Consider the following 24471-nt stretch of genomic DNA (forward strand, 5'->3'; position numbering starts at 1 on the left):
AAAAACGATAAGTTCCTTTAGAAATATTTCGCCGTGACACGTTCTCCAGGTACTGTAGATTTTTTTTTTTAATTTTCGTTTATAAGTAGTTTATCCTAAGGCTTTCTAATTTAAAAACAACCATTTTAAGATCGGGATTGGAAATATAGGTAAGTAACATATAATAAATCACTAGAACATTAATACACTAAAAATGAACTAGGAGGTATACAATGTTCAGGTAATTATGAAGGTGAGAGTCACAGATAGTACCCAGTACCCATCCAGGTAGCTCGTTATACGCATGTGCTGGGCGTTGAAGCACCAACTTATCTTACTTACCTGTCAGGTGGGAGCGCGACTGTAGTTTGTCGATCTGTGTTGTATATAGTTTATTTATTCGGATGTATTCTTCGGGTTAATTAAACAAAATACCCGTGAACTGTTTGTTTTCTATGAAAAGTTGCTATAATATGGATTATTGATAAGCTATCGTTGGGAACGAGGTAAGTTAGAAACTGATAATTATGTTACAAACTTTATTAACTGTTTTTGTTGTTATACCGTATTCCTTTTAATGTACGCCACGGTGGCTTAACTTTATATTCTGCAGATGTCTTTAACAAAGTTACCGTTTTTCTAGCATTAAAATCACTTTAAGATAGGCAGGCCTATACTCTAATACTACATAATCGAGGTATTATACCATTAGTACCATTTTACTAATATGTCAAGATTTCTCTTAAGTTTTGAGTTTCTTCTATTTTCTATTTACTTTGGCTGAGTGGGGATTGAGATCCCATGTAGATTCTGCTAAATATTTGGATTGAATATATACTAAATTTGAGAACATATTATATCTAGCTTTATGCATAAACATTTAAGACATAGCAGACGTTCTTACCTCATTCCAAGCATTCCAATCAGTATATAGTTGAAGGTGTGGCAAAACCTTAGTGAAATATTCTGAATAGCAAGAAAATATAAATGAATTCTCCAAATTCTTTAGTATCTTAGTAAATGTCGTAATAAATAATATTCTTAAACGAGTAGTACCCTATATATAAATGGTTTATCGTCCTCTAGTAGTTTTCATGCTCTGAGAGAGTTACGTCTGTTAAAATTTGCTAGAAGAATATATTACAGTCAGCAGTACTTGGCGATGTTTTAGAAGAGCCAAAAGTCCCTTTTTGGTCACTGAATATCATTACTCAATGTCACCGAAAATGAGTGGGTGTCTGCATGGAAATGAATGAAATAGCATAATTACTAACGATTTGCACAGGTGTTGATGGTACGTTCCTTCCAAGGCCTTTAAGCGATTAGTCACTTCTATTTGTCATATGATATATAAAAATAAATAATACTAAATGTATTGGCCAATGGTGGGTGTTTTGTTTTGTTGGAATGTGGAAAAACGACTACTACACACGAAGGGTTTATAAGGGATCATAAATATCTGGCTTTGTTCTTGAAATACCGGTTTACTTGGAAATATCAAAATGACTTAAGTTGTGGAGTATGGTCAAAATAGATTTTCAAGGTCGCTAAATTAGTTTACAACCAGCAGTCGATGCACATATGAATTTCTCCAAACTTTCATGCTTTGTCTGTTTTTATGTGTCTAGTCTAAGTTAAATACTATGTTTATATGGGATTGAACAACAATTGGTTGTAATGACAATTATATTTTACCTTAAAATCTGACGTTTTGGAAAAATTGTTCCCAAAAAAATATAGCAATTACTATTTTCGCTATTTTCGTTGGGAATAAGCCACAATATAAGTTTATTTTTGGCGTTTCGATTTCCACTTCGGAAATCGTTCTCAAAATGCAAACATTAATAAATTAAGCAAATTTTGTTTTTTGTTACTTAATGAAAAATTCTTCTATTAATTTAATTTTATCTGACTCATTCACATTGACAATTATTCAGACACAGTTTATACATTTTAAAGTAGACGACTTTAAAATGTTATTGCCAATATTGTTTAGTTACGTTCCTGGGACGACTTGATTGTAAGATAGTTCATTCGATTACATGAAATCAACATTAACTTGAGAATTCCCATCATAAAATATCATAACATGTGATCCGTCTTTAAAAAGACAACTATATGTAACAATATCAGTAAAATTCTCCCGTTAGTGATACCATAGTAAATCATGAGGAAAAACAAGGGAAAACCTCATGATACCATCCCAAGATTTTTGCCAATTTGGTCTTATATTTTGTTTAATATTTTTATGCGCCTCTAACGTCCACTGCTGAACATAGGCCTCTCGCATGCTTTTCCACTTAGTCCGATTTTGCGCCTTTTGAATCCAATTTGTAGTCACTCTTTTATGGCATCTGTCCATCTCGTTGGGGGTCGACCTCTATTTCTGTTAGCTTGTATTCGGGGTCTCCGTTCCAAAATTCATTTTGTCCACCGGTCATCAACTGATCTTGCTACATGACCTGCCCAGTTCCACTTTAGTGTTGTTATCCTTTCAATCAAATATTTTGTTTACTCTCAATAAACACCAAACTCTGATTTTATATGTATGTTACTTAAAAAGATAAATGATGTATCCTTGATATGTTACTGACTTACTAATAGTGGTATTTTGTTTTTATTGATTCCCTCCTCTAATATGGGTAATCAGAACTGTGCTGAGGAATTTGCGACGCAATTGGTCTCATTTAGCATAATTAGTGCCGCTTTTTGATTTTTCTCATTTTACCATCTGTTTTTTTTTGAATAATGTTTGAATCTTTCCATTGAACCCTATGTTCTCTTTCAAATACATCTTTACATATTTGAGATCTATCAAATTTTCTATGTTTAACATAAGATTGATGTTCACTTATTCTAACATTTAATGGCCTTGATGTTTCACCTAAATAAAAATGATCAAATGAATACCTTGTAAATGAGCATTTACAAGGTATTTTATAAAGTTTTAGATAAAATAGATCTCAACGTGTTGTTTTGAATGTTGTGGAAATGTTGAATTTATTTCCTATCGTTTTAAGTTTTTTCGATAATCCTTTTATGTATGGCCTTGTTATTTTCCTCGTATTATTCTTTGTGAGTATTGTAGGATCCCCTTCTAAGTTGTTCTGTTCCATTCAATCTATTCTCAAAAATTCCTTATTTATAATCTACAAAGGATAATAATTTTTTAATAAAACAGATGTTAACAAATGTTTGTCATCTAAGAATGAATTTTCGTTAGAACATGTCATTTTGGCTCTATCGTATGAGGAGTTAATGATTCCCTTTTTAATATTAATGTGGTGGTTTGGTTTGTAACTTAGATATCTATTGGATTGTGTTGGTTTTCTATACACCTCAGTTTCAGATCCAGTATCCTTCTTTGGAGTTAAAACATCCAGGAAAGGTAGTGTGTTATTATATTTCTTTTGCATGGTTAATGCTATTGTCTCTTCTTTATCGTTTATATCATTCAGGAATGTGTCTAACAAACCTACTCCATGAGGCCATATTGAGAATACATCGTCTACATATCTCCACCATACTGTGGGTTTTAAATTTTGTTTAGAAATAATATTTGTTTCAAAATATCATCATCATCATCTTTGTTCGGTTTCTGGCAATGTGTTGCCATCTTCTGATCTCTAATATCCCTAACACACACACACACATAAAAATGACAGGTCATTTTTATCATAGTTGTTATCAACAGGTCCTCGAAGACACTTTGTCTGAGGACCATGTAACCTATGTAGAGCCATACGTTGTAATGTTACCAATTCCAACGGTAACTTGAACATCCTAATTTGCAATAATATATAATGTAACATATCTATAAATTAATAACATTTAACGGGTTTTCACCCATATACTTTAGTGGCTCAGAGCATGTATTCTTCGTTACACTGATTATGGATTTACATTCCGAAAACGTTCTGTAATGTAATTGTGATATATCCCAGAATGACAGATGGGCGATGGAAAAGAGGTTATTGGAATGGAGGCCAAGGGAAGACAAGAGAAGCGTCGGTAGACCACCTACAAGATGGACTGACGATTTAAGAAGACTCAATAAAAACTGGGTGAGAGCGGCGCAAGATAGACGGGGTTGGAAACATGAGGAAGAGGCCTATGTTCAGCAGTGGACTCTTGAGTCTGGATGATAATGATGATGATAGCCCGTTTGGGTATTTTATTATATACGTTTTATAAAGGATTTGAAGTAAATTTTTTTCTATAGACGTTAATCTTAACCAAGTAAAAATACACGATCAAATACATTTATTAAGCCGAAATGATGGAACCAGTTGAATATGAAACAGACATAAAGCACGGGGACTCCCTGTATCCTCTTTTATTTAATTTGATCATGGATGCAGTTGTAAAGAAAGGTAAAACCAAAAAGGAATATCGAATGGAAACAAAGAAACTCAAAATAGACTATTTAGGAATTAAATTATTTAGTTACCAATAATATAGAAGGATAAAAGTAACATTGAGGTCTGGGAGACTCTATTTGAAGAAATCAGTTCTTAACACCAGAAATAAAAACTAGAATATATAATGAGGAGGTTAGATCAGCAATGGCATACACTGCTATTGCAAAGATTATTGGAAATAGCGAAAATGAAAATAATTCGTAGAATAACAAATGATTAACATGGGTCTGAATAAAGATAAAAGGCACATAAACAAGTAGATTAAGAACGAAAAAATTGAATGGAACTAGCAGCAATCAACAGAGGAAATCAAAATATGGAAGGCGACCAACGGGAGGACCAGCATTTTCGAAACTAAAGAATAAATCTAAGAATGAACAGGCGTATATGCTTATAGAGAAGAGTATGAAGATCTTTTTCTTACTATGGATTTTACCTATCATACCATTTTACCTATTTTTATTTAAATCTTCAGCTTTCTCCTATCGTGTATCTCCTAATATTCTGCTAATTTCTTTACTCATATTTTATGTTTCTGGGTTTTATCGATTTTATGTAAATACTGTTTTGGTTTGCCTTTATTTTTTTGGTTTCTTTCTTCTTTTTTTATGTAGACATGACTCTGTCTGTTTTTTAATGTGTCTCCAGTAAGTTGTCGTTCCATCGTTTTCGTGGTATTCCTACTGATCGTCTTCCTATTGGGGAACAGTCTCTTGCCGTCTTTACTACTCTACTTGTTTTCATTCGGCTTATATGATCGTTCCAATCTACTCTTCTATTCCTTACCGAGTTCTTGATGTTCTCCACCTTGCATCTACTTCGTATATCTGTACGTCTAGCTCTGTCCCATAGTGTCTTACCATCAATTTTTCTAAGTGTTTTCATCTCTGCTGTTTCTAACATCCCTTGTGTCCTATCTGTGTCAGGTCGTGTTGCTGCCGCGTATGTCATTATTAGTCTGATGACTGTTTTGTAAATTCTGCCTCACTTTTATTTCCCGATATTTTTATTTCTCCATATTGTTTCACTTAGGCAGCCTGCAGCTCTGTTTGCTCTATTCACTTGATCTTTCACTTCAGTTTCGAGCTTTTCGTAACTAGATAATGTGATGCCTAGATATTTAAACTCCATCAGTTGTTCTATTATATGACCTTCCACTCCAATTTACATCTTAGTAAATTTGCTGTTATAACCATGCATTTTGTCTTTTTTGTAGAATTTAACGTTAAATTTTCTGGCTGATTCTCTTGGTGCAGCATACGTTGTAAATCATCTTTACTTTGAGAGAGTAGTATTGCGTCGTCTGCATAGCAGATTATTTTAGGTTGTTTTTCTCCCATTTGGTATCTTTTTTTAGTTCTTACTTTTTTTTTATTTCATCCATAATTAGCTTGAACAATAGAGGACTCAGGGAATCTCCCTATCTTAACCAATTGCCAGCTTCAATAGGTTACTTTTTCTTCTACTTTTATTTTTATTGTGTTGTTTTGGTAGATATTTTTGATCGTTTTGTTTATTCCTAGAGGTATATCTCTTGCGTACAATAAGTGGATAACGTCCTTTTATTTAACCCGGTTATATGCCTTCTTAAGGACGACGAAACATAGATATGCCGGTTTGTTGTATTCCAATGAATTCTCTTGCACTTGCCTAATTATAAATATAGCATCGGTGCATGCTCTTCCCGACCTAAAACCTTGTTGTTCTTCTGTTAGTGTTATAATTTCGTTCAGTTTATTTTTTATCATTGTGGATGTTTATTTTGGTGTTGTGTTTAATACACTAATTCCTCTGTAATTTTCCGGGCCGAATTGTTTCCTTTTTTGAAGAGAGGTATTAGGATGCTTGATCTCCATTCTTGAGGAATTCTGTTTTGTTCTATTATTTTTTGGATTAGTTTTAATAGTTGTTTTGTCAGATCTGGTCCTCCGTACTTTAGGAGTTCGTTTGGTATTCTGTCCTCTTCTGGTGATTTTCTATTTTTTTATTTCCTTATTGCTAACTTTACCTCTTCCTCCTCAAAATTTATTACTTTGTTTGTCGACAGTTCTGGTGTTGGTGGTTCATTATCTTCACCTTTAGCAAATAGGGATCGAAAGTAGTCTACCCATGTTTCCTTCTGAATGTGTCGTTTTTATTGGTTCGTTCATCTCTTTTCTTTGTCGTTTGATCATTCTTCATATTTCTTTTTGTATTCCGTAGAAGTCGTGTTCCATCTGTTTTGAGAATCTCTGCTAGAGTTCCCTTTTTATTTCTCTTAACTAAAGTATTCTTTTCATTTCTTATTCGTTTCTAATGGTGATATGTCTATTGTGTTTATTGTGTTCTGTATTATAAAAAGGATTTCTTCTTTTCTTCACATTTTGTCTTCACTTCATCTCTAAACCATGGTTTTATTTTTTGATATGTTAGTGTTCGTTACTTTCCTCTCTCCAAGTGATTTTGTTGCTGCTTTAATTATATTATTTTTGAGTTTTTCCCAGCTTTCCTCGATGTTTTCTAATATTTTATTCCCAGCGATCTTCTCTGATATTCTTTTTCTGTATAAGTATTCCGTGGTTTCCGTATTTAGTCTTTAGACTTTACTTTTTGTTTGTCTTGGCACCGCTCTCGTGGATGAGAAGTATTTCAGGATGATTCTAATTTTACGTAATACTAAGCTATGGTCGCTACCTACATCTGCTGACTTGAAGTATCTTACGTCCATTATTTTCGATGGATGTATATCTCTGTTGGTTATAACATAATCTATCTATAGATCTTTGTCCAAGGGTGTTAATAAATGTATATTTGTGTTGGTCTTTGTGGTCAAAAAATGTGTTATGTTTTTGCTTAATTCCGGGTATTACTCGATTGCCTATTGGAGCGTTAAAAGCTCCCAATATGATGATCTTCCCTCTGACTTGATCTACTACTTGTTGTAATTGGTCATAAAACATTTCTCTTGTTGTTTAAGGCTTGTTATTTTCTGGGCCGTATACCCCGATGATCTTATCCTATTCTTATCTTTGCTGTTACAATCCCTTCTGATATATATTGACACTCTTTGATTTGATTTTGGTACCTTTGGTGTATTAGTAAGGCTACACCTTCTTTGGTCCTGTTTTCTTTTGCTACTCCACTGTAGATTAGTATGTATGCATGTATTAGTTTTTGGTTTCCGTCGTACCTAATTCGTTCTGAATATTATCGTTTAGAACTCATCACTGTGTTCTGTTTATCTTTTCCGTCTTTGTACTTTTTCTTTTGAATAGTTCCTAGATATCAATTGGATACACGTCAACTCATCACCAATTAGCATAAATGCACTCGTAGATATTACAAACTCCTCACCACAATAAAACTAGGGATTCAAAAATAGACCCGGAGAGATTTGCAAACAGATAACTGGCCTACCTGCACCCTTTGGAAGGTAAAAACAATAAAATGCTTGCAATCCGCTGAGGTTTGATAACACTGCTCAACAAAAATTAACTTTTTTTTGTGAGATGGATAGAACATGGTTTTTATTTTGTACAATATCATCAGAAAGCCGAAAATAAACTTGAAATTTTTTCTATCACCCACACTTCATTTGCTACGCATAATTGTGCATTGTAGGGGAAAATGTCAATTTAAGTATGTTCTTCACAGTGCGCTTGCCTTAAAATATTGTGGCAGATGTTTTATGGCTATACTTATTTCTTGAAGCATCACAGATTACTGTCCAGCAGACTAGAACTTAATTTACCTTGTTAACGCTTTTCCATGTCTATAACGTCTTGGTAGAACCGTTCTTCATGTTCATCAATTAAGCACCTAATAGATGAGCATCAGGAGCTGAATTTTTAGACACCTGCTGTATCCTATTTCTCTGTAGGCAGTATGTAATTCAGTGGTAAGATCTTTGTAATTGTCAGCTTTGACATTGCGAAGAAAATTGGACACAACTCTGTATTAAATCATTAAATTCAGCCTGTGAAATTAGATGGGGTTTTGAGAAACATTTTCATTCTTGAAGTAGTGGATCGTTGTCTATTTCCTCTTCCAATTGTATATCACCAGATGGAACCTTGAAACTTTCAAGTTCTTTTTCGTCCACAAAGTCTTTGGTGGTTTTGGGATAAAAAGATTTTTGCTATATTCGATAGGACGGAATAGCTAATAGTATATATGGATACTGCACAGTATTCTTGGACTTCGGTCCTATGCTCTGGATCTTCGTGAAACTAAAGTAACAATCTACAGGGGCTGTTAGTTCTCTCCATATCATTAGTACTGCGAGGCACATCGACGTTTTGCAGCTTTTAACCAAGCTGTTAATAATGTTACTCAAGTATTACACAATATATGAGGGGTCCATACTTGATGTCCTACTTTAACTCTGAAATAAAGTTTGTAAGCTCTACATACAAGTAGGGTGAGAGAATGTTTGTGCGATTTGAAAGTTAATTAATAAGTTAAGGTCTAATAATTTTATGGGGGGTATAAAGTGGTAAGTTCATACATATCCATCAATTAATAGTCAACCATAATTATAGTAGTTTCCGCATTTCCTTTAACTTTTTATTTTTCTTTTATTTAACTTTTCTTTTTTAACTATAAGGTCCATGATCACATAGATATTACCTTTTCTGTTAATTCTTGTTTATCTCTTCATTTTTAGTTTACTTATTTGAATTTTTTTTATTTTTAACATTTTGTTCTTGCTAGAATTTCTTGATTTATATTTTTAAACATCCTATGATTACTTAATGTATGCCATACCTAGCAATCTATTTTCTATTTATTGACTTGTGCACATTATGGTAAATTGTACCACTCAAAATACTATAGAAGCAGAATTATACAACTGAAACCTTCTTACCATATCATGAATAACAGTTCATGAAATTACTAATTGTAAATAATTTAAAATCTTTCGTGTCCATATTTCATGCTGTGCTATTTATACGACTTATTTAAATAATAAATATACACTTTTCTAGTAAAAGTGTATAAAAATCAAGCATAAAGCATGAAAAATATCAGCAAAACGATGTTTATCTACAAATTCGTTGATACGTGTAACAGAAAGTAACTTATATTTATAATTATAAATAAAACAGATATTTATTCAGTATTGTATTCATATTATTCATTTAATTATATTTCAAATGTATTTGCTTTTAGTATAGGCATGAAAGTTCATGTCAAATTACCGACATTATTGTGAGTTAATCAAATTTTAATTTCAGATAAAATACATTTAAAATACTTTTACTTTTTTCGTCGTCAAAAAAATGTCGTCATCATCATTATCATCATCTTTGCCTTTACTTCTATGCCGGGTCAGCTTCTTTAATTACATTTCTTCATAAATTTCTGTCTTGGCTTATATCAGTATTTATCCTCTTCACAAAGATGTCCTGCTTAAGCGTCTCCCATCAAGACTTCTTTGGTTTCCGCACCTGTTTCTTCCAGGAAGTTATAACGCAGCACTGATTTCTATTATTCTTCTTCAGCAATTCTTATCTCTCAGTAATTGTTTGTATTGGATGATTATCATTTTGAATATTAATATGCTCTAACCATCTTTTCATTACGAAACCAGTAAGTATTACCTAGGTCACCGCTTCGAAGGCCACGACAGGCCATAAAGTTGTACAGCTCTCTTACACTTAGTCGTTCGTAATCAACGATAACTGTAGGTCTCCTATATCTAAGTACACTCAATGATATACAATACAAAAGACAAGTCTGAATGGAAGAACATAGCCAGACGGGCAAAGACCCATCCAGGGTTATGATGCTAGAAGAAGAATGCATATATTCAGAGGAGCTGACTACGTTTAAAATTACGTATAGCAACTTTAAGAAAAAAAGAGCTATCTTAACCTATATTCTCTCATTTTGTCAACAACTGGTGCCACTCCTAGACTTTCCATAATATAATATTCATTCGTGATTTTATAGTTTTTGGCATTACATTTATCCATCTAAGCATTTTCATTTTCGTCACGTGCATTTGTTGTTGGTCTTCTTTTTTTTGACTGCCCAACAGTCAGTGACATAAATAATAGCTAGTCTATTTCGCGCAATGCAATGTCTATTTATTTAACACTTGTACAGAAACGGCCTTTAATTAAGGAAAAGTGCAACTGCGCTTAAAAAAGCGCAGTCTTCAGCTTTATAACGTTTTTTAACTTTTCCCGATCACGGCATACCACAAGGTTCGGTATTATCGCCAATTTTATTTAATATGTACACCTCTGACATACATAATATGTAAATAAAGAACATTTCATTTTAATAATACAATATGCAGATGACTTTTGTGTCTATACAGAAAGTAAGAAATTTGAAAACGGTATGCAAAACCTAAGCAGAGTATGGAGTTCTCTTTTCCCATGGTACTTAGAGAACGGCTTAAATTTATCAATTGCCAAATCAGCTGTATCTGTCTTTACAAGACACAACCTTTCTCTAAATCAAAATATACTTCTTGATAATCAATCTTTTACATTTAAAAACCATGTCAAATACCTGGGCCTTATACTGGGTAAAAAATTGACTTGGAAACAACACATACAATATATGCTGGATAGATGCAACAAAGGTAGTAATTTTCTTAGAATGACAACTAGAGTGTGGTGGGGTTGCGATGTTGAAACATCCTTATTGTTTTAAAGAGCTTATATACGATCCATTATAGATTATGGTTCTACTCTTTATGGTTCCGCGTCTAGAAATCTTCTAAGAAAAATTGACATTTTTCAAAATTCTGCCTTAAGGGTCTGTTTAGGTGCTATGAGATCTACCCCTATAGAACCACTACATGTTGAAGCTTATGAACCTTCTCTTGAAATTAGAAGAAATTTATTAAGCGAAAAATGGGTACTCGAAGCCCACTCAACAAATCCCAAATTATTTTCCAGTATATGTCAACTTAACGAATCAGACGTAACTCACAAATATTGGATTAAAAAGCCATCTCCACTTTTGTGCACTGCTTTACAGAACAATTCTATTTTTTCAAAGAATTTGGCCAAAGTGGACAAAAATTTAGACTTCTTTGCTTTCCTCCATAAAACTGAAGTTATAATACCCACATATAGTGACAACATCAAATTGAGCAACAACATTCTGAGATCTGTTTTGAACTGTTATAGTGATGCCACAGTTATATACACGGACGCATCTAAATCAATAGAACGGACTGGCCCATTTTCTACCATTAGGAGGTTCTGAATTTAAGTACAAACTTTCCAATGAGTTTTCAATTTTCTCGGCTGAATCATTGGCCATACTCGAAGCTTTAAAATATGTTAAAAACTCTTATATTAAAAAATCGTTAATTCTTTCAGATTGTCTTTCAGTTTTACAGAACATAAAAAATACTTGTTTGCCCAAAACATTTAGTAATCCTTATATTTTTTTAATAAAGGATCAATTAAAGCACTTAGCAGACTCTGGCTTTAATATAAAATTTATTTGAGTTAAGGCACATATTGGACTCAAAGATAATGAATATGTAGATTACTTAGCTAAAACCAGTATAATATCAGGCACTTTATTGTCATATTCTTTATATGTATCAGATGCCATTACGATTTTTAAAAAAAATCAGCTATCGACATGGAAAGATCAATGGAATCTTTACTGCTTTACAAACCCAACAAGATACACCACTTTACAACCAGTTATTCCACAAACTACTTGGTTTAAGAATTTTAAATCTCCACGTAAATATATAACTACCATAAATAGACTACGCTTTGGACATGCGTGTTATCCAAGTCATTTATAAAAAATAAATGTGATTGAAGATGATAATTGTAAACATTGCGGAAAACTAGGTGATCTTGATCACATTTTTTTTGGATGTCCTAAGTTTCAACAGCATTCAAACTCTCTCTACAAAAAATTAATTGAATTTAATATGTATGCACCATTCAATATCCAGTCGCTACTGGCTACAAGCTCACAACAAATATATAATATCATTATAGATTTCTTGTCAGATACATGCACAGTTCTATAGAATTTGTAAGCGAGAATGGAATTTTTCATGATCGTGTGGAAATTTAGATTTGTTTCCTTTGTTTACCCTAAATGTTATAACACCTTATCCGTGGTCCAGTTTTGTTTGTCTACTAAGAATGTCTTGATGGACCCCTAGACGAGAAGCAAGTGACCCTGTAAGTTTCCTTGTCGTATATTCTTCTATTAATTATCCGTTAGTTTTCTATTAGGGATAGAGTTGTGTATTTGTCTGATTGGAGAATCTATTGCAACTGGCTGAATGACTAATGTCTATTCCATTAAAAAAAAAAAAAACTTTTCCCGATAGGACACTCTGATCAAAAGATTTTACCGTCGAATTGATGGAAATTTTAATTTAACATTGATTTCGTGCGTGTAACTGACAAAGTGCCTTTAAACAATTTTGTTTAAAATTGGCTAAGCTACATTTTTTATTTAAAATATTTTTTTTACAACGTATTGTTTCTTGGTGAATCGATTTTTTCCGTTTTTCTCTCCTACGAGGGGAGGGAGTTGTTTTTAGGGGGAAGCCTAGGTGTAGGAGTAGAAAACTTTTTTGCATATTTTTTGAGGTCCCAAAATTTAACATTATCAACAAAATTCAGCTCGTTCGTATAACTTTTAGAGATTAAGTAGCATTTTGGCCTTTCGCCTGTCGACTGGCATATAAATAAATAAATTTATTTATAACAAAACCAAAGCATCTTTGGGATTTGGTGATGCGTTTTTTAGGCTTCTTTATTCAAACTTCATCGGAGAATAAAGAAAATCGCTTCATTGGAAGTCAAGAAAATATATTTTTTTTACGTATACCGATTTTGAACTTTGAAATTCAATTTTCTTCAACATAATTTTTTTGGTATGTTTCACGTGCAATACCGTTGGTTTTTATTGTTTAATTAAACATTTTACGTAAACATTTTCATCAAGAAAGACCTCCGAAAGAAAAAGGTAATAATTTAAACAGTTGTATCTCAGGAACCACTGCTCGTAATTTCACTTTTTTTCGTTTAAAAGAAGTATGTTGCCAAGTCTTTTCCAACGCCGTTTTGTGAATTTAGTTTAAGCTAATAGTTACTGAGATATTCTATTTGTTGATATAAAAAAAATTGTTTATACATTTAAAACATTCCTGATGCCGCCCAAATAATCCGATTTAAATTCCATAAAGTGCGTTAGATAGGTAAAGTACTTTTTTACAGGCTAAAAAATCGGCTAAACTTTATATCGTCCAGTTTTTCTTGTGCAAGATTTTAAAAAATTTAAAAAAAAATTAGATTGAAAAATTATTATACAAAATCTACTAAATCGATTTTAATGAAATTTAGTGGGATGTTTCACTATATTATAAAGTTTTTATACACGAATTATGAAGGTTCTAAGTGAAACATATTGTATTTGTTAAAACATTTTTAACCAGCTGTACTACTACTACTTGTCGGTTTATAACGTTCTCCGCCGTTTTCCGACTTCCAATCGCCACTTAGACCGGTTGTTCCATAGATCTTCTTCTATGACCCTCTCTCTCAGTTCTTTATTTATTCCTTCGCTCCAACTTTTTCTCGGTCTACCTCATTTTCTCTTTCCTTCTGGTTGCCACTTTAGTATTTCTTTTGGCATTCGTTGTTCATCCATTCTTTGTATGTGTCCGAACCAGATAAGTTGTTTTGTTGTAAGGTCATCTGTGATTGTTCGTTTGATTCCCATTATTTCTCTAATGCGTTCGTTGGTAATCTTTTCTCTTCTAGATCTTCCTGCGGCTCTTCTCCAAAAATCCATTTCCGTCGCTTTCAGCGTTGACAGTGTTCTTTCTTTCAGTGGCCATACCTCACAGCTGTATAAAGTGATACTTTTTACTATAGTCTCATATATCCTCTTTTTATTTTCTTTGCTGATAGATTGGTCCCATAAAATGGTGTTTAACATTGTGGTGGCTTTTCTCCCTGATGTATTTCTCTCTCTTATGGCTTTGTCTCATGTTCCATCTTGCGAAATAGTGATACCTAGGTATTTGTAGTCACAGCAGTGCTTTATCGTAGTGTTATCGTCTAATATGAGATCTTTTTGTTCTGCTCCAATGCACAGGTATTCGGTTTTCTTTTTATTTACTTCTAGACCAAATATATCATACTCTTCAATTAATTTTCTTGCCATATAGTTTAAATCGTCATAATCTTGAGCCATTATTACTTGATCGTCTGCAAAGTTAAGCGTATATACCATAGTATTGGTGAGCGGTATCCCCATTTTCCTGCATTTTTGTTTCCATCTTTTTAAAGCACTTTCGAGGTATATTTTAAATAAAGTGGGAGACAAGCAACATCCTTGCTTTAATCCTTTTGATGTTATAAATCCTGTTGTTATTTGTGTCCCTGCTTTTATCTTTGTTATTGGTTGGTTGTATAGCACTTTGACGGCTTTTATTAATTCTATATTAATATTCGTGCTTTCCATTGATTGCCACAGCTTCTTCAGTGGAACGCTGTCGTAGGCTTTCCGTAGGTCGACGAACAACATATGAATCTCTTGATTCCTTGCCATCTTTTTTCTATTATCTGGGTTAAGGAGAAAATGTGGTCAATAGTGGATCGACCCGTACGAAATCCTGCTTGTTCTTCTGCTTCATAATCTAAGTATTCTCTCTCGATTCGGTTCTTTAACACCTTTCCATATATTCGACTCATAGATCCGGTTACAGCTATTCCTCGGTAATTTTCACAATTATATTTTAGAAAATCAATTCTCGCTATTTTATTTAATTACGACTTTGCACCAAAATAAATTGTTTTAAAATGATGATGAGCAAGGGAATTAGAAAAAAATCCATGTTTTTAATAATTTTTAAATATGTTAATTTTTTTATTAATGCTCCCGACCTATTTGAGAGGGAGGATGAGTCAATTAATGTTACCGAAGTTATCCCCTAACTATTTTGGCAAAAATCCAAATGCCACCTCTCACACCCAAATTTAGTCGTTTTTTCACAGATCCGCCCTGGTCTATTATTTCCCTGTACCAATACCTTTTAGTACTTTTAATAGGAACACTCTCAAAGTACAAAGTTGGCTTGTAAGCTAACGGGCATATAAATTTGACATTTACTTTTTGCATCAATAATAAACCTCATTATCTGTATGCAGTATTGGTTATTTGAATTATATTTGTCAATAAGTTTCTCTTTTCGGGTAAAAAATTATAATCTTTTTGACAGATATGAAAATATTGCCTTTTTTCTTTAATTTTCTATCCCTATTATCGATTATTCGTATTAGATATTTATCATTTCGGCATCGAACGTGCCATTATCATGATATATTATACCTATTCACCTATTTTGGCAACGATCAGAGGCACACCTAGACTTCATCTAATAAATTCTTTATTTTCATCTATTTTCCCATTGCTCTGTAATACCGTTGCTAAATACTTTTTACTTTTCACAATAATTTTATCATTCCAAGTTACGATCTTATTTATATCAGCAACTCCATGTTCAAATAAACACAGTAGATATTTTGTTTTTGTCCTTTTGTTTTAAACCTTTTTTCTTCCAGAGCTTGCCTCCACTGTTCCAGGCTTTGTTTTGATTCTCTTTCAGTATTTCTTATTAACACACCATCTTTACACTTTAAGTACAAAGCAGTGAAAGCGTGGAATTTCGTGTTATCTGATCTTTGTAATGATTGGAGATCTTCTCGAAGTAGTAGAGATAAAAAACTTTCCTGGAGACCACACAATCGAGAACTTAAGGGCAGCTGCCTTCAAAAAATGAATCTCCTTAAATCACTAGCTCGTTATAATTATGGAGCCGATGAGAAAACACTACTAACAATATACCGAGCTCTTATCTGCTTCAAATTTGATAATAGTAACGTTCTCTACATATTAGATTAGATTAGATTTAGAGAGGTGGCTTTTTGGCCTATTCCACTGCAACCTTTTCAGATCTATTGTGGTCCTCTAGTCCTAGATAACATTCTCTAGCCTGACCCTTTTTATAAAGTCTAGTAGCTTCGAGACTGTACCTTCCATGTAGCTATTTGCCGGTGGATTTTCTTCTCCTAATGCAAAGAACCGCACATTTGCCAAACTGTCACACTGACATAAAATGTGCTCTGCTGTTTCTTCTTCGAGGTGACAGAATCTGCACAGGTCATCATCTAATAATCACATCAGCTTTAAGTGCCTATTCAGCTTACAGTGCCCTGTTAGAAGACCTACTATGGATTTGACTGTTTTCCTGTCTTTGCTTATTAGGTCTGCCGTAAATTTTGACAAATTTTCTGTAATGAACTGTTTCGCCTGTCTTTGTTCTGGTGAATTCTTCCACCATTCCAAAGATTTGTGAGCTACCCACTTCCTTATAGCCGTTCTTGTTACTGACTTTGTAACGCCGCAGAAGGATTTCGGTCCAATGAATGGCATTGATGAGCTTTGTTTGGCCATTTCATCTGCTTTTTCATTGCCCTATGACCTCGTGCCCGGGTACCCAGAATACCGTAACCTTGCTACGGTCTCATAGTTTATTTAGGGCACACACGCAATCCCATACTAGCTTAAAATTGACCTCTACAGAATTGAGTGTCTTAAGCACTGCCTGACTATCCGTTAAGATGGCAACTAAACAGAACGTTCTTTCCTGCCTTTCTATTTCTTCCACGCAGTGATGGATTGCCGTTATTTCCGCCTGGGAAACTGTCACATCCTTAGATAGACTTACCGGGAAATATATCCCTTGATTTGTCCCTACTATGCCGGCTCCCACACCCTCCGACGTTTTTGAGCCATCCGTGTACCAGGTAGCAGCAGCTTGTATGGGTACACCTTTATTCCAGTCTTCCCTGCCTGGTATCTTAATTGTGAACTTATTGCTAAAGCTGTATCTCGTAACTGTTGCATCGATAGGTTTCCCCATCACAATATCGGCTTTTAACTCTTCGATTAGCTTCCTGTTGTCAGTACCATGCATCTGGCTTATATGTCGCTGACTATGGATTAATCTGTGCATCACTGATCTGGCTTCGCCCTGTATAAAGATATGAAGTGGTGGTAGATGCAGCAGGACTTCCAACGATGCAGTAGGAGTTGTTTTTATGGCCCCCGTAATACACAGGCATGCGAGCCTTTGTGTATTACCTAGCAGCCTTATTGCTCCCACTTGCTGCGTCTTTGTCCACCACGTCACCGAGCCATAGGTTATCATGGATCTAATAACCCTTGTGTATAACCATAGAGTCATTTTGGGGTTAAGTCTCCAATTCTTACCGCACATTCTTCTACATCTGCCCAGGGACATAGTAGCTTTCTGTTTGGTTTTCAGAATGTGAGTATTCCATGTAAGCCTATGATCAAAATATACCCCAAGGTATTTTGTTTCTTTGGCAAATGAAATCTCTGTTCTTTCCAGCACCGGTGGTTTTAGGCCTTGTAGTGCTGTTTTTTTGGTGAAGTTGACGATTTGTGTTTTCTGAGCATTGACTATCAGTCTCTCTTGTTTACACCAGTCGTCAACTATATTTAGGGCTGCTTGCATTCTCTCAGACACCACCTGAGCAAACTTGCTCCTGACAACGATTGCTATATCGTCAGCATATCCTAGACAATAAAAGCCTTCTGTGGACAGATTTCTGAGAAGATCATCTACCAAGGTTGCCCAAAGTATAGGGGACAGAACTCCTCCTTGTGAACAGCCTCCATCTACTTTTGCTTTGATGGTTGCTTTACCCAGAGTGGCCATTACTGTCTTATTCTCCAGGCATGCCCTTATCCATCTGCATATTACCGCAGGTGCGCCTCATCTACTCATAGCTCCTCTTCAAAGAGCTGGTGGTAACATTATTAAATGCCCCTTCTATATCTAAAAAAGCGGCCATCGCTATCTCTTTGTCCGCTTTTTTAGATATAAAAGGGGCATTTAATAATGTTACAAATGAACGTTCTCTATATGTCATCAAGTAAATCACTACTACGTTCACTAAATACAGTCCAAAATACTTCCCTTCGGCTCTGTCTAGGAGCATTCAGATCCAGTTCAGTGGAAAGTATTCACATAGCATATTTCGAACCTTCCCTTCACCTAAGATAACAACTTCTAATGCTGTTCTTTGCTAGAATTTCAGCAAATATCACAAGAAATCTCATTTATTATAGGTATCTACCCGTTACAAATAATTCTACAATGGTACCGTCCTCTATACAGATTACAGATGTTAATTACTTATCTAGGTAATACTAACCGGTTGTCTACCACCCTATACAAGGCCACTCAAACCCTCCCCATGGATATGCAAACTTCCGAATCTCAAGATCGAAAACAAAGATTCTATGAATTACTACATCAATGCAACTTCGATAAGATCCTTTACTCAGATGTGTCTAAGAGTGAAGAAGGTATTGGCTGTGCTGTTACAGCAACTAAAACTACTGTCAACTTGTTTTGACTCTCCACCAATTGCAGTTCTTATACTGCTGAACAAAATTGTAGCAATCTGTACTTACTCTGTCAACTATGCACTCCATAAGAAACGTACATTCTACAACCAAAAGTTCAAGAAATTCAGAGTGTATGCAATCGTCTCCCAACTAATGGAATTACCAACGAACAGAAATGTCCATCTGACCCATCACACGTTGGTATTTCAGGTAATGAAAAAGCCAATCTAGTAACCTGTTCTCTAAACTCAACAAGGGAGATTCAAACATTATTAGATATAAAAAAGAACACTCAAACAAAAAATAATGGGTCTATGGAATGACCCACTAGAGAAGAAACAATACCAAGTTAAACGTTTTGCAACCAAACATTTTCTACTAACAGCATCTACCAATTAAAAGAAAGTACAAATCTATTATATACCAAGGAGGGTTTAGAGCAGGAAGATTGACAGTGGATCAACTATTTACCTTAAAATTGATACAAAATAACAGTAACGAACAAAACCTAGGACTCCACACATGCTCTTTATTGATTTTAAACAGGCGTATGACTCTATCGATCGGGAAAAGTTGTATAAAGCTCTACAAAATTTAGGAATATCTAAAAAGTTGATAAAATTATTGAAAATTTCGCTAACAAGTATAAACAATAGAGTGGTCATAGAAGGAAGTATGTCAAATCTGTTTCCGGTTACAAGAGGATTAAGGGGATCCACTTTCTACTGATCTGTTTAACTTTGTCTTGGAGGCAATAATTAAAGAAAGTAAGATCCAAGCTACGGGTACCATTTTCAACTATAAACAGTAATATATAGCTTACGCAGATGATGTAGTCCTCTTATCAAGAACAAAAAAAGAACTTGAACACATTTTTAAGAACTTTGAAGATGAAGCAAGAAAATTTGGTTTGTATATAAATGAAGCAAAAACAAAGTATATGGAAATGTGTGGTACCGAGATCTGGGAAAGGAAGGTGTTGCGGAAGATTTTTCGTGGTATTAGGATGGTGGAGGGAACCTGGCGAAGAAGAACAAATAAAGAGGTAATGGAGGTGTATGGAAAACCCCTAATTGTACAAAAAGTCAAAGCACAGAGAGTCAGGTGGTTAGGTCACATCACGCGAATGCCACAGAAATGATGTATAAAAAAGGTGCTTTTTGGAGGAGGCGGGGGTAAAATGAATAGAGGAAGACCACGGAAAAAGTGGTTAAAAGCAGTTAAAGGTAATTTTAAATGGTATAGGAGTGTAAAATTTGAAAGAGATAGCAAACGACTGGAAGAATTCGGAGATTGAGAATGGGACACACACGCTTTAAAAATGGACGCCTAATGAATTTCAGCAATCAGATTTTGTGCCAGTACTGCAACACCACGACTTCCGTAACACACGTACTTCTTGATTGTCAACACTACCTAACGGCCAAAACAAAATAAAATCTTGGTAACAACCTAAAAGACATATTTATCTCAAACAACAGCAAATTTAAAAATGTAGTACACTTTAAAAAACACAAAGTTATAAAATTTCATTAAAAAAAATGTTGCGTATTTTTTGGTTCTATGGTTGTGGTTAGTTAGCTACTACTTTAAGAAGTTACAGTGCAGCTATTGTGTCCCCCTTTTCTTGCTCTCTCTTATGGTTTGAGATGAAGAGAGTAAAGCAGCTCATTTTTCCAGAAAATTTGGTATATCTAGTGGCTTTATGTTTTCGTCCCAACGTTTTGCATTATGTCATTTGTCTTGTATGATTCAGTACAAGAATGTTTTCAAACTTTCCCTTCGAAATTATGACAATATTATCGACGTATTGATGGGAGAATTTCTCAAGGTTTGTCAAATTGCACATAATTGTCAAATCTACTATAATCAGCAGTACATAACTCCCCTGTTTTGGATAACGACGTCGTTGAGGTGGAAAGGTGTCTTGCTTTATTTGCCTTTCTATCTCTCATTATTGTCGTAAATATATAATTTTCTGTCATATAATATATTTTTATATATTTTTTCTTCTAACTAGTCTTCTGCTGATAATCATTCGTGCAAAGTATTTATTCAAATGTCAAAACTCCAGTTACCCCAAATTATATTATAATGATTTCTAATTAAAAAGTAAATTTCACCTGAGTTACGCGATAGCGTTGGTACGTATTAAAATATGTGATAATATTAAATACCCATATACCTTCTCACAATTAATTACTTTAGACATCCAAAACTTTCACATGTTGTGGATACTTAACAACCAATTAGGAATGAATTAGCCCTGAATGACCAGACTTATTGAAATGGATAATTTTAATGTTATGATTACTGAGAAATAATTTTCTACACTAGAAACGTTTATTTGTGACAGAATTAGAATGTTAAATGTTAGAATTTGTGACATTATTTAATTATTGATAACAGCTTTAGCGCACTCGATTAATACTAAACGGGATTTTAAGTGGATTGCAAGTAAATGTGAGGTGTAAAATAGAAAAGAAAATATGTACTTATAATTGGTTTTATTGTTACTTGGACGACCAGTTTTGAGCTCGACAATGTTGGCCCGTCTTCAGGTCTCCGATAAAGGGTTAACCAATTATAATAGTCATCCAAGTTACAATAATACCAATTTTGAGTAAGCCTTTGCTTTTAAAATGTATTTTTGTATATCGAAGAAACGGGTTTATTGGGGTCCTTTGTGTTTCTGCATCACAGAGTGCGATACTTTTGAAGATCGTACAGTAGATGTTTATTTTTCTTTCTTGTAGATGGTTACTTTTTCTTTCTTAAGGTGCATTCTTGTCGGTTCCTTATTAACTAATTTTTGCTCCAACTATAGTTTGTCTCCTGTAAGCAAAATCCTGCTGCATATGATCAATGAACAACTAAAGAACTTTCTAGTTCCAAAGAGCCGAAAAACAATGCGGATTTTATATCAGGAAAAGAAACGCGGAAGCAGATTCTGAACACCAGACAGATAATAGAAAAAGAGAGCGAATACAACATACCAATGTTGATCTGTTTCGTTGATTATACAAGTGCTTTAGATTCAATAAAATGGGATTCCATCTGAAGTATTATGGAAAATATGCAAGTACCTAACCACCTAGTTAATTTAATAAAAAATCTGTATGATCAAGCCTAGATTAGCAATGGCCTGAAACGCAACAGTCAAGTTAATTAAAATATGGAAAAATCAAACAATAACAAGGAATACTAAGCTCAAGTTGGTAAATGCCTTTATTTTTCTCACTGCTGCATACGCAGCTGAAACATGGACTCTCAAAAAATCGATAAGAGGAAGATTGAATCCCTCGAAACGTGATTCTATAGAAGAATTCTACTCATTGCTGGACAGAACATACAACCAACCTGTCAATTATGGAAGAGCTTGATATGAAAGACAGGTTATTAAAAAAAGTAAACCGAGCATATCTAAATAACTTCGGCCACACAGCTAGAAAAATGAGGACCATGGAACTATTGATAGTAGAAGGAATGCTATGAGGATGAAGACCAAGAGGAAGATTTCCAATACGATGAGCAGACTATGCTACATACCCTCATACCCAGCTGAAACATAGACTCTCAAAAATATTGATAGGTTGTAAGATCAAAGCCTTGGGAATGTGGGCCTATAGAAGAATCCATACTATAGGAGAGCAATTAATAAACACGCCAATACAGTATTTTTTAAAACGGTTCTTGAAAAAGATGACGAAGATGTAAGAGCTACTCCACTCAGTAGCAATACTGTTAGCAGAAGAATAGACCAAGTGAGTAAAGATATTGAAAAATAACTTGTTGAAAGAAGCTGAAAACAAGAAATTTCACAGTACAAATGGATGAATCAACTCTGAGAGACAGTGAGATAGTATTGATAACTTTCGTAAGATATATTCTTCTTCTTCTTGTGCCACTCCTATCGGAGACTGGAAATCATCAAGGCTATCCTGACCTTGTTTACAGCTGAACTAAAGAGTTCATTAGTGGTACAGCCAAACCACTCTCACAAATTACGCAGCCATGACATTCTTCTACGGCCTGGATTCCGTTTTCCTTCTATTTTTCCTTGCATTATATTTTAAAGTAATGCCTATTTATGTTCTCTCAAAGATTAGAAAGCACCTCTACCTCCAAAGATATATATATATATATATATATATATATATATATATATATATATATATATATATATATATATATATATATATATATATATATGCACTCGAATGCACGGAAGGGAAAGAACTGTTGTTCATGAAATAAGCTAGAAACAACTGATATTTTACTGATGTCGCATATTTGGGCAGTCATTCCAATCTTTTGTCTTCGCACTTTTTTTTCTGGAAGAATTTCTATAAATAGCATTTTATTCCAAATTATTAACACTGTAGTATATTGTTTGTATATGTCCTCCTGCTAGTAACTTCCAACAGTTGATGTTTAAATAAAACGAAATATTAGATTATCTAAAGTGCTACTGTTTGGTACTTAACCGAGATTATACTTATCACCAAACTGTGCAGTGATATCGTAAACAATGTTTGCAAATGACAATTATTTATATGCTAATTTAGTATTTTTAAACGCGACAAAAGCACTTATTGATAACAGACACCTCCTGTTCTTTTTACTGACTATATAGGTAAGTTTTGAGATGGCATGTTACTAAAAACATAAATTTTCTATGTGAACTGTTTTTATGTTAATATTTTTCACTATCTATGTTTGGACCTCGGTAGCTTCTGATGTTCATAAGATCGAAAGAATGCCTTTGCATCTATTAGGATTTGATCTATCTGGTTAACGGTTTAAATCTGGTTAGCATAAGCCGTGATAAGCAATGAAAAACTGCTGAAGAAATTTCATTTGATCCTTTGCGAAATTCTTGCTTTATCCAGGTGAATATGAACACATTGTTGTGAAGTTTAGCTTTTAAGGAACCTTTTACGACAGTAAAGTTATATGTGTACAGTTGGCGGCTGTAATAGGCGATTTGGTCTTGTAATTTCGAATTGTCCAAGTTCTTGTGACTGTCAAATGATAAAACGAGGATATCGGGCTTTGTTTCTCTCAACTTAGAAAAAATGCTTTGACATTAAGTACATAAATTCTTTTCTCAATTTGAAGCTAACTACGGGCCTCGGTATCATTTTCTTGTTTTATTTTCTCAGTTAAAGAACTGCACCGGGAGCATGTATCAAGTGCTGGCGAACCAAAACATATGTTATACTCCAAGCAAAATATATTTCTAACTTTTAATTTGTTTTTGAGTACTTGTTCATTAAACATTATAAGCAGTTTATTAATACTTAAATCAGACGCCAAATACTGTAGGTTTAATAGTGGACATTAGAACATTGCATTTTTCAAGAAACATTCTGACTTCCTGTTTGTTTTGAGCATAAAGGGGTTCTTGTTCTAAACCACCTCGATACTCTTTCGGGGGTGCACCATTTTGTAAAAAACATGCGATTAATTCTTTGAATGCGATCCTTGCAAACTTAAAGAATGTCCTTAAATGCATTTTGACATACCTGTACTTTGAAGTTCTTCGTTTCCCTTATTGTTACAAAGTACTTGATAGCTAGTTTTCATAGAATAAAATAGCGCATGGAAATCTTTAATATCTTGCATTGTGAGC

The 24471-nt window shown here is 34.0% G+C and overlaps 1 protein-coding gene across 1 annotated transcript in view; it reads left to right on the forward strand.

Moving 5' to 3' along the window:
• Window positions 1-272: 272 nt before the first annotated feature.
• The window catches only part of LOC140452071 (epidermal growth factor receptor kinase substrate 8-like), a 109661-nt gene continuing 85462 nt past the window's right edge, over window positions 273-24471 (forward strand). The window contains exon 1 of the mRNA XM_072546119.1: window positions 273-485. The gene's annotated coding sequence lies outside the window, so the exon portion shown is untranslated. The remainder of the gene's footprint in view (window positions 486-24471) is intronic.

The sequence above is a fragment of the Diabrotica undecimpunctata genome, chromosome 10 (assembly GCF_040954645.1).
Source record: "Diabrotica undecimpunctata isolate CICGRU chromosome 10, icDiaUnde3, whole genome shotgun sequence".
Classification (NCBI taxonomy): domain Eukaryota; kingdom Metazoa; phylum Arthropoda; class Insecta; order Coleoptera; family Chrysomelidae; genus Diabrotica; species Diabrotica undecimpunctata.